This window comes from Manis pentadactyla, chromosome Y, assembly GCF_030020395.1.
Source record: "Manis pentadactyla isolate mManPen7 chromosome Y, mManPen7.hap1, whole genome shotgun sequence".
NCBI classification, from domain to species: Eukaryota; Metazoa; Chordata; class Mammalia; order Pholidota; family Manidae; genus Manis; species Manis pentadactyla.
The window spans coordinates 34,765,512-34,772,530 of record NC_080039.1 but is presented as its reverse complement, the minus strand read 5'-3'; the positions used below and the strand labels follow the sequence as shown (position 1 = coordinate 34,772,530).

The window sequence follows — 7,019 nt, the reverse complement described above, 5'->3', positions numbered from 1 at the left end:
CCAGGGACGTATGTGCCCTGTTCGTAAATGCTTAAATTTTGTGTCGTGAAAATACCAATGCTGCCAAAATTCATGTATGAATCAAGTGCAATTCAAATCAGATTCTTAACAAGGTAGGTTTTCCTCCCATAGGACAAAGTGATCTTGGAGTTGCTAAGGGAGGTAACATGGACGGGTTAAGAACTAAATTTCTGTAACAGTCAATGACGCACAGCCTGGGCTACGACCAGCAGAGACACACTGTAAACAGCAGGCGGAGGTGTCACTCTTAATGAGGATTTATGACGGCGGGTGACCCCAAACTGTGCCCGTGAGAGACCCCAGTTCTCCTCCAGGCCACACAGTGAGGCTGGATGGCCTCATAAGCAGCGCTGAGTCACGCCCTTCAGCCCCCTCTCCACATTTGCACTAACTGTAAGCAAATATTAACAGCACTTTCTTCCCTGGGTAGACTCCTGACAGATATTATTTTTCACTAATATTACTATAACTAATATTAGGTAAAATTTTTAATGAATTGCATTGTAACTAATATCAGGTAAAGTGCCGTCAATCGAAAATGCTGAATTTGAGCTTTGTCGTTGTGTGGATTTGCTTCAGTGAGTTATGTAAGTAAAAGGTTTTAAGTGATGTTTTAAGTCACTGTAGTGACAGTAATAGATAAAGGAGGAAACGAATCAAAACCCCTGTGGAGGCCGTACAAAAAGGACGTAGTTCTGAGTGAGGTTCTGTCATAGACAAATTAAGAGGCTCAATGCATATAAACAACTGGTCCAACTTCAAGAAAACTTTTTAAAAAAATTAGCTATTGGAGTTGGTTTCACCGTTGCTTTTTTTAAAAAAAAAACAGAGCAAATGCTTGAAGACTTTTTGAGAATGAAATCAGAAAAGCCAACTTAGTTTTGTTTTTGCAAAATAGACAACTGGTAAAATGACAGCACTGAAATCATGTTACCAAGGTACAGGATAGTCTGTGATAACTCCCCTTGTCAGGAAGCAAGTGTCCTTTTTAATTAAATAAGGAAATGAGTAAATAAGACATCATCATGGCTAAAGTTAAAGCATTAGAAAGACTCAATATGCTATCTGCCAAAACTAAGGAATGAATTACAAATAGTAATAGCTGTGGCTTAGCCCCCAGTCACGGTGTCATCTATAAAATGGGGAGAATGTCAAGTAGTGCTGCGATAAAATACAAAGAATTCAGTATAGAAGCTCAGCACAGTGTTTTATATCATGAGCACTATTATTACCTTATGCACTGAAATAAGCTGTCTCCTGACAGGCTAAATATTGCATGAGCAAAATTCATACAACAAATTAATAATGTGGCACTTCATCATCAAAGAACTGGTTACTTTAAGGATTCAAGATAATATTAATTTAACTTTCAGAAAACATTTGAATGTCCAAACTCTGAGCAAGTGAAAAGATTAAGTTGACATGAACAAATCAATGTCATTTATCTTAAATTGTTTATATCAGAACTTATGTCTTAAAATAACACAGAAGCACATAAACTGGAGATTGTATGAAAATGCAGGCATATTTCATGATCTGAGATAAATACGAGTCCTTTAGGCATGCCGTTACCCTAATGAAAACCTAGACTCTGGTTTATAAGAAGCTTAAAAGGAAAGGTGAACTTATTCAACCATAGATCGGCTTTTTAAAAAAAGAAAGCCTACATGCAGATTTTAAATGCACCGATTACTCTCAAATACAATTTTTTCCTGGTATTGTGGTGTTTTCAAATTATGCCATTTTATGCTTTCTGGGGGCACAAATGCTTTCATGAGCAAACTTAGGTTTTGCAGCTTTGCCTGCTCCTTAGTTTATTCTTGCTGGTACACACAGGGTAACTCTCACCAGTTCTGTTTTTGTCTGGGTTCACCTTGTCCTGGAAAATACCCAGTGAAGAACCCGTAAGCCAGTCTCTTCCCAGGCAAGTGCAATGTTCAAAACGTGAGCAAATGACTGATTCATTTAGAGATTTTACAAGAAAAGGGGCCGTGTACTCTAAGAATCCTCTTTCCTGCACTACCATTAGTTGGTCTTTTCATCAACGCTTTAAAAGCCTGGGAGGAAAGACAGATATTTGCATCTACCGATTGTCACTGCATTGGGGGTGATCTTGCCTAACACCTGGGGATGCTAAGAAAACCTCCGGCCACCAGTTCCCTTAGACACGTGTTCTTCACTGCCGCCCACCATCAGAATCCAGCTCTCACGGGTTAAGCAGAAAAATGCTCCAGAAAAAGAGATTGCACAGATCCCCAAAACTGGGAGGGCTGGGGATGCAGGTGGCATGGAAACCTTCCAACAACAATATTCAGGAGTAGCTTATGTACTGGTCCAGTGTAGATAACAGCCACGGGGCATCTGGGGACTTAGCCCATCTCTGCCGCCACCCTGGGATGCCCATGGCCGTGACTTCCTCCAGGGGCAGCGAGCACCGCAGCAGGCTGCTCACCTCTCCTGCCAGCCACACCCATAACAATGCCAGATGGGAGAAGCCTGGGTACCTAGTTTCAGTACTTCCTGCAAGAGATGCTAGCAATTCGACATTTAAGGATTCTTGAGTAGATGAGCTTCGTGTGCCAGACCTAGCAAGGGAGTATAAAATTAGTCAAGGAACCAAAATTATGAAATGGTCCACCAAAGAATTTGTGGCTGCATCAGGGAATTTTCTGACAAATGAATGCCCTTCCTCCTGGTGCAGACATCTGAGTGATGGCTGGCCCTCCAATAAACAGGTAGGTGGGGACGGGACTGAGGAAACAGTCCCTGGGTTCATTTGAGGATGAGAAACGAAGTATCAGGACCTGCCTGTTAATTATGCTACTAAAAAATTACTGCCCCCCATTACCAAATATACCACATTTTAGAGCTTTGTCTAAATATTACTTATACCATCAGCCATGTGTAACTGCCTGATGCGGGAAGGACAAAAGTGAATTAAAAATGTAAAAAGTCTTCCTGGAATAAAGGAATAATAAAGCACTTTTACTTGAATCTATTTGCAGTTGAATGAACATTTCAAGATAGAAAAACAAACAAACAAACTCTTCTTTATAAAGGGGACAAAACCTTCCACTCTGAGCAGTGATGAAATGGTATGCTCAAGATAAAAGTAAAATTGCAGGTAAGAGAAAAATCTACTAATCCAGCTCCTTGGAAAACACCTTGGCAGGAATGCTGGGGATGGAATTCACGGATAAAAGCTTTTCTTATCCCTTAAACTTTTACTGTTTGACAATATGAGATGGTTTGCTTCTCAGATCCGAGTGTCCACCAGCAAAAATTCCCTTGGAAACATCAGATGAGCAGCAAATCCTTCTCTTTAATGGCTATTCATCGAGATGCTTTTTCCAACTTAAATTCTGTTGGAGAAGAAAAGTCAAAAGCAGGCAGCACATCTCCCCAGGGACTTGTGGATGGCATGGTTACTGGAATTATTAGAGCCAATCTCAGTTATGGGGCTGTAAATGGATTGGGTGTGCACATTCAACTTGCAGAGTACGAGGGAAGAAAAGAACACACTTCTCCAGTTTTACTGACTTCAAGGAGAGCTGTCCTCTTAATTTACAGCTGTTCATGTGCAAAGACATCGATCCTGACCCTCCCAGAGATGCACCTGTCACAGGGATGTCTGGCTGCTCAGCAGGTCTCCAGGACCTCCACCTATTAAAACATGGCAGAGTTCTAAGAAGAAACGCCCACCTCCCCTTCCCCAACCTCCACATCTTCCTGTGTTGATTTTGCCCCCTAACTGTCCCTGGTACCTCCTCATCATGGCTGTGCCCATCCCTGAGGACACGAGCCTTCATCTCTAGCCTGAGGCTGTTCTTTTCCTTCTCAGACCCCAAACTGAGCCCCATCCTTGATTTCCAAACGTTCCTCTCCTGTAAAGGCACAGTCCTGAACCATTTTAGAATTGGGGTGTTCTTTCTTCAGAGACCCACATATGAAACCGATAAATTAGGCTCTGAGTTCGGTTGGGGGGCTCAGAGCTCTCATGATTCGTATCCCTAATCCCGGTCAACCAGAAGGCTGTCCGTCCCCTCCCATCGTATTAAGCAGCCCATGGAGTGAAAAGTATTATCTTAGATCAATGTCACCAATCACGAATGGAATAGGAGACACCCATGGTCATTTACATGTTCTAGCAGCCACATGAAAACACGGGAAATGGAACAAAGTGTACCTGACTCTAACATCTGTGTTATTTAGCTTAACATATACAAACTATTATTGTTTTAACATGTAATCAATGAGGTATTAATGGAATACTTTGCTTTTCCTTCATGCTAAATTTTTATGAGGATTCTCCTAAATAATGCCAGAAAAGAAACCAGTGTAAAGATAACGCTATTTCTCTTTTACCGGCAAACATATGTTTACCGTGACAGTGTTTTAATTTTGTGTTATGAAACTGCAATTCTAAATAAAGCACATTTGATTTTCAGATGATCAAAAACATATTTGGGTTGAAAACCTAGGAGGAAGGAACTAACACTTTCGGCAAATTGGGATACAGCATTCATTAAAACAAGAATACACACATTTTGACATTTCACAAAACAACTGTGAAGCTATAATGTCCGCTCGACACAAGAATTTGAGGGAATATGCCACACAGACTCTTTAAAATGGCAGTTTCTGAATATCTAAGGCAACCTCACTGTGGAGATGTTTATAGATGCAGAGAAATAGAAACAAGAAAATGCAAAGGATCTATTAATAAACCACTGAGCAATCACTGCCGTCAAGCCATTTGTGTATCTTTCCAGATGTCTCACTACGGACAGCTGAGTATACAGGATGATTTCAAAATATTTTTAAAAAGCTAATAGAGTGTGACACTCTCCATGAATGTTTAGAAGCAGAAAGTAAACTAGGATATCCTAACGTAGGGAGCATCTCTAGAGAAAAAGCTCGATTTAAAACTATTTTAGAACATGAGGCATTAGCTCTTCATTTATGGCTTGTTGTGGGTGGACTGTTTTCTGACAATTTCATGCCCAGTATACAGAGGGATGTGGAGATATAATTGTCAATGAACCGTTTTTTATTTTTATTCGAGGATCTTGCTCTGCTAGATCCCATACACAGAGTTGATGAAGATTTAATTATAGATTGTGACTCATGCCTTAGAACAGACGAGTAAATTAAGCCAGCATGTAGCTCCTATAACAGAACAGAGTAACGGAGATGTCCCTGCCATGTCAACTACAGGCTCCAAAAACAGTTAACTGTACATATTTTTTAAAGACACCTGTCCCTGAACAGGCAATCGTCAGTGCTTGGTGGGAAGATACCTCAGGCTCAAAGAGACCATCGTTGCAAAACATATGTATTGTGTTTGTTCTTTTGGGTCCTACAAGTGGCACTGACTCCTTTAAAATAAGGTTCTCTGTGTGAAAATCAACACAAATCATCTCTTTGTCCATCACCCTATTACATCGTCCCACAGGTTTCTCACCTCTCCCTAACCGATGCCTCTCTCTGGCACAACTGCATCATGTCTTAGCACATTTTCTGGGTGTCTTTGAACTACCCTTCCTGTATTTTCTTCAAAAGAACATAGACATCGAGGTTTCTTCAATGTCAGATTCCTCAAGGTTTGTACAGAATCTGACCAAGGGTAGTTTTTCTCATTAGCTTTGTGGTAAATGAATGAAAAATTATATCGGTAACAGACATTTTTACAATTGGTAGGATGCTTGACAACTGAAGAGAGATTACTGTGTGTTTTATGACACAGAGCAGTGCTGTTTCAGACAAAATGTAATATTCAGCCTCATTTAATGGCAATATAGTTACTATTTTGCCCCTGGGTTCACTGATTTAGGGCTATTTTTTAAAAAGGCAAGCCAAGTCTAATAAAACAAAATAGGTAATGCATTTAAAAATCTGACATGGAAAGTTCCTGCAATCATTATTTGGACAATGAATGTATAGGTTAGTACACAGGGAAATTGCTAACTCAACCATTTATTTGCCAATTAAACAATTTTAGCAAATTGACTCTGAACTTCGAGACAGAACGTTGTGTTTCGTTAGCAGTTTAGCCATGTTTCGCGGGTGTGATGTTAAATCTAGTAAAAGGAAAATCTAACAAATACGTCCACCAAAAGCCATCTCTTGGAACTTGTAGCAAATGCGCTACTTTGAACCAGGAGTGGCGTACTCTTGATGGCAAAGTGCCTTTTATAGATCAGACAGCCACTTTAGAGAAAAGTAGCTCTTAGCATAAAGGAACCCAGGGTTCAGATCGTAACCATCTGGTATCATTCTGAGACCTGCCAGACACTTGCACAGGGAAAACGTTCTCTCATTTGTGAGTCTCGATGTTAGACCCGTCGCCTTCTGACTCATTTCTGACTCTCCTTTAAGAGCAGGCGCTCAAAACATCAGCACTTGGTCCAAAGAGTGACTTGACATTTGAAGCTGTGTTTGGCCAAAAGCCTGCAGGTTCCGTTTCCTGAGTCACAGTGTCATCTTTGAAGGGTCTAATGTGGCTTTTCAGTTGTATTATCCGACGTAGCTCCGCTCACCCACAGGGAGGTCAGCACCTTACCATACGCTGGGGTTGAAAGAGTCAGATGCCATCACAGGACGCAGTCTTCTAGGTGTGACGAGGAAACAGTGACATCTTTACGCAGACACCGTTTGCTTGTGCAAGCACAACTGGGCACAGTTTTTCCAAGTTACTTTGCAAACACAACAGCAGTAGGGTGTGAGCTCTCACGGATGAATGGAGCAGATAAAAGAATAGTGGGGGACTCTGTCCAACCACAATATCCTTTAGGAGACAGAGCGTCCTGCTATCGACTCACAGACAGTACTGGAGACATCTGAGGAAACTGCAATATAAGTAACAGGATTTTATGACATCAGAACACTTGCTTTATTTTCATTAGGTGTGATAAATGAATGGCTGCCGTGCAGGAAAATGTTCTTTTATTTTTGGAGCTGTATCCTGAATTATTTGGGGAAGAAATGCCAGCGTGTCT

At 40.9% G+C, this 7,019-nt stretch overlaps 1 long non-coding RNA gene across 1 annotated transcript; it reads left to right on the top strand.

Moving 5' to 3' along the window:
- Positions 1-344: 344 nt before the first annotated feature.
- LOC130682105 (uncharacterized) lies at positions 345-3,996 on the top strand. The gene is made up of 4 exons (XR_008995401.1): positions 345-414; positions 539-608; positions 3,027-3,145; positions 3,282-3,996. It is a non-coding gene; the product is annotated as an uncharacterized LOC130682105 (long non-coding RNA).
- Positions 3,997-7,019: the final 3,023 nt, after the last annotated feature.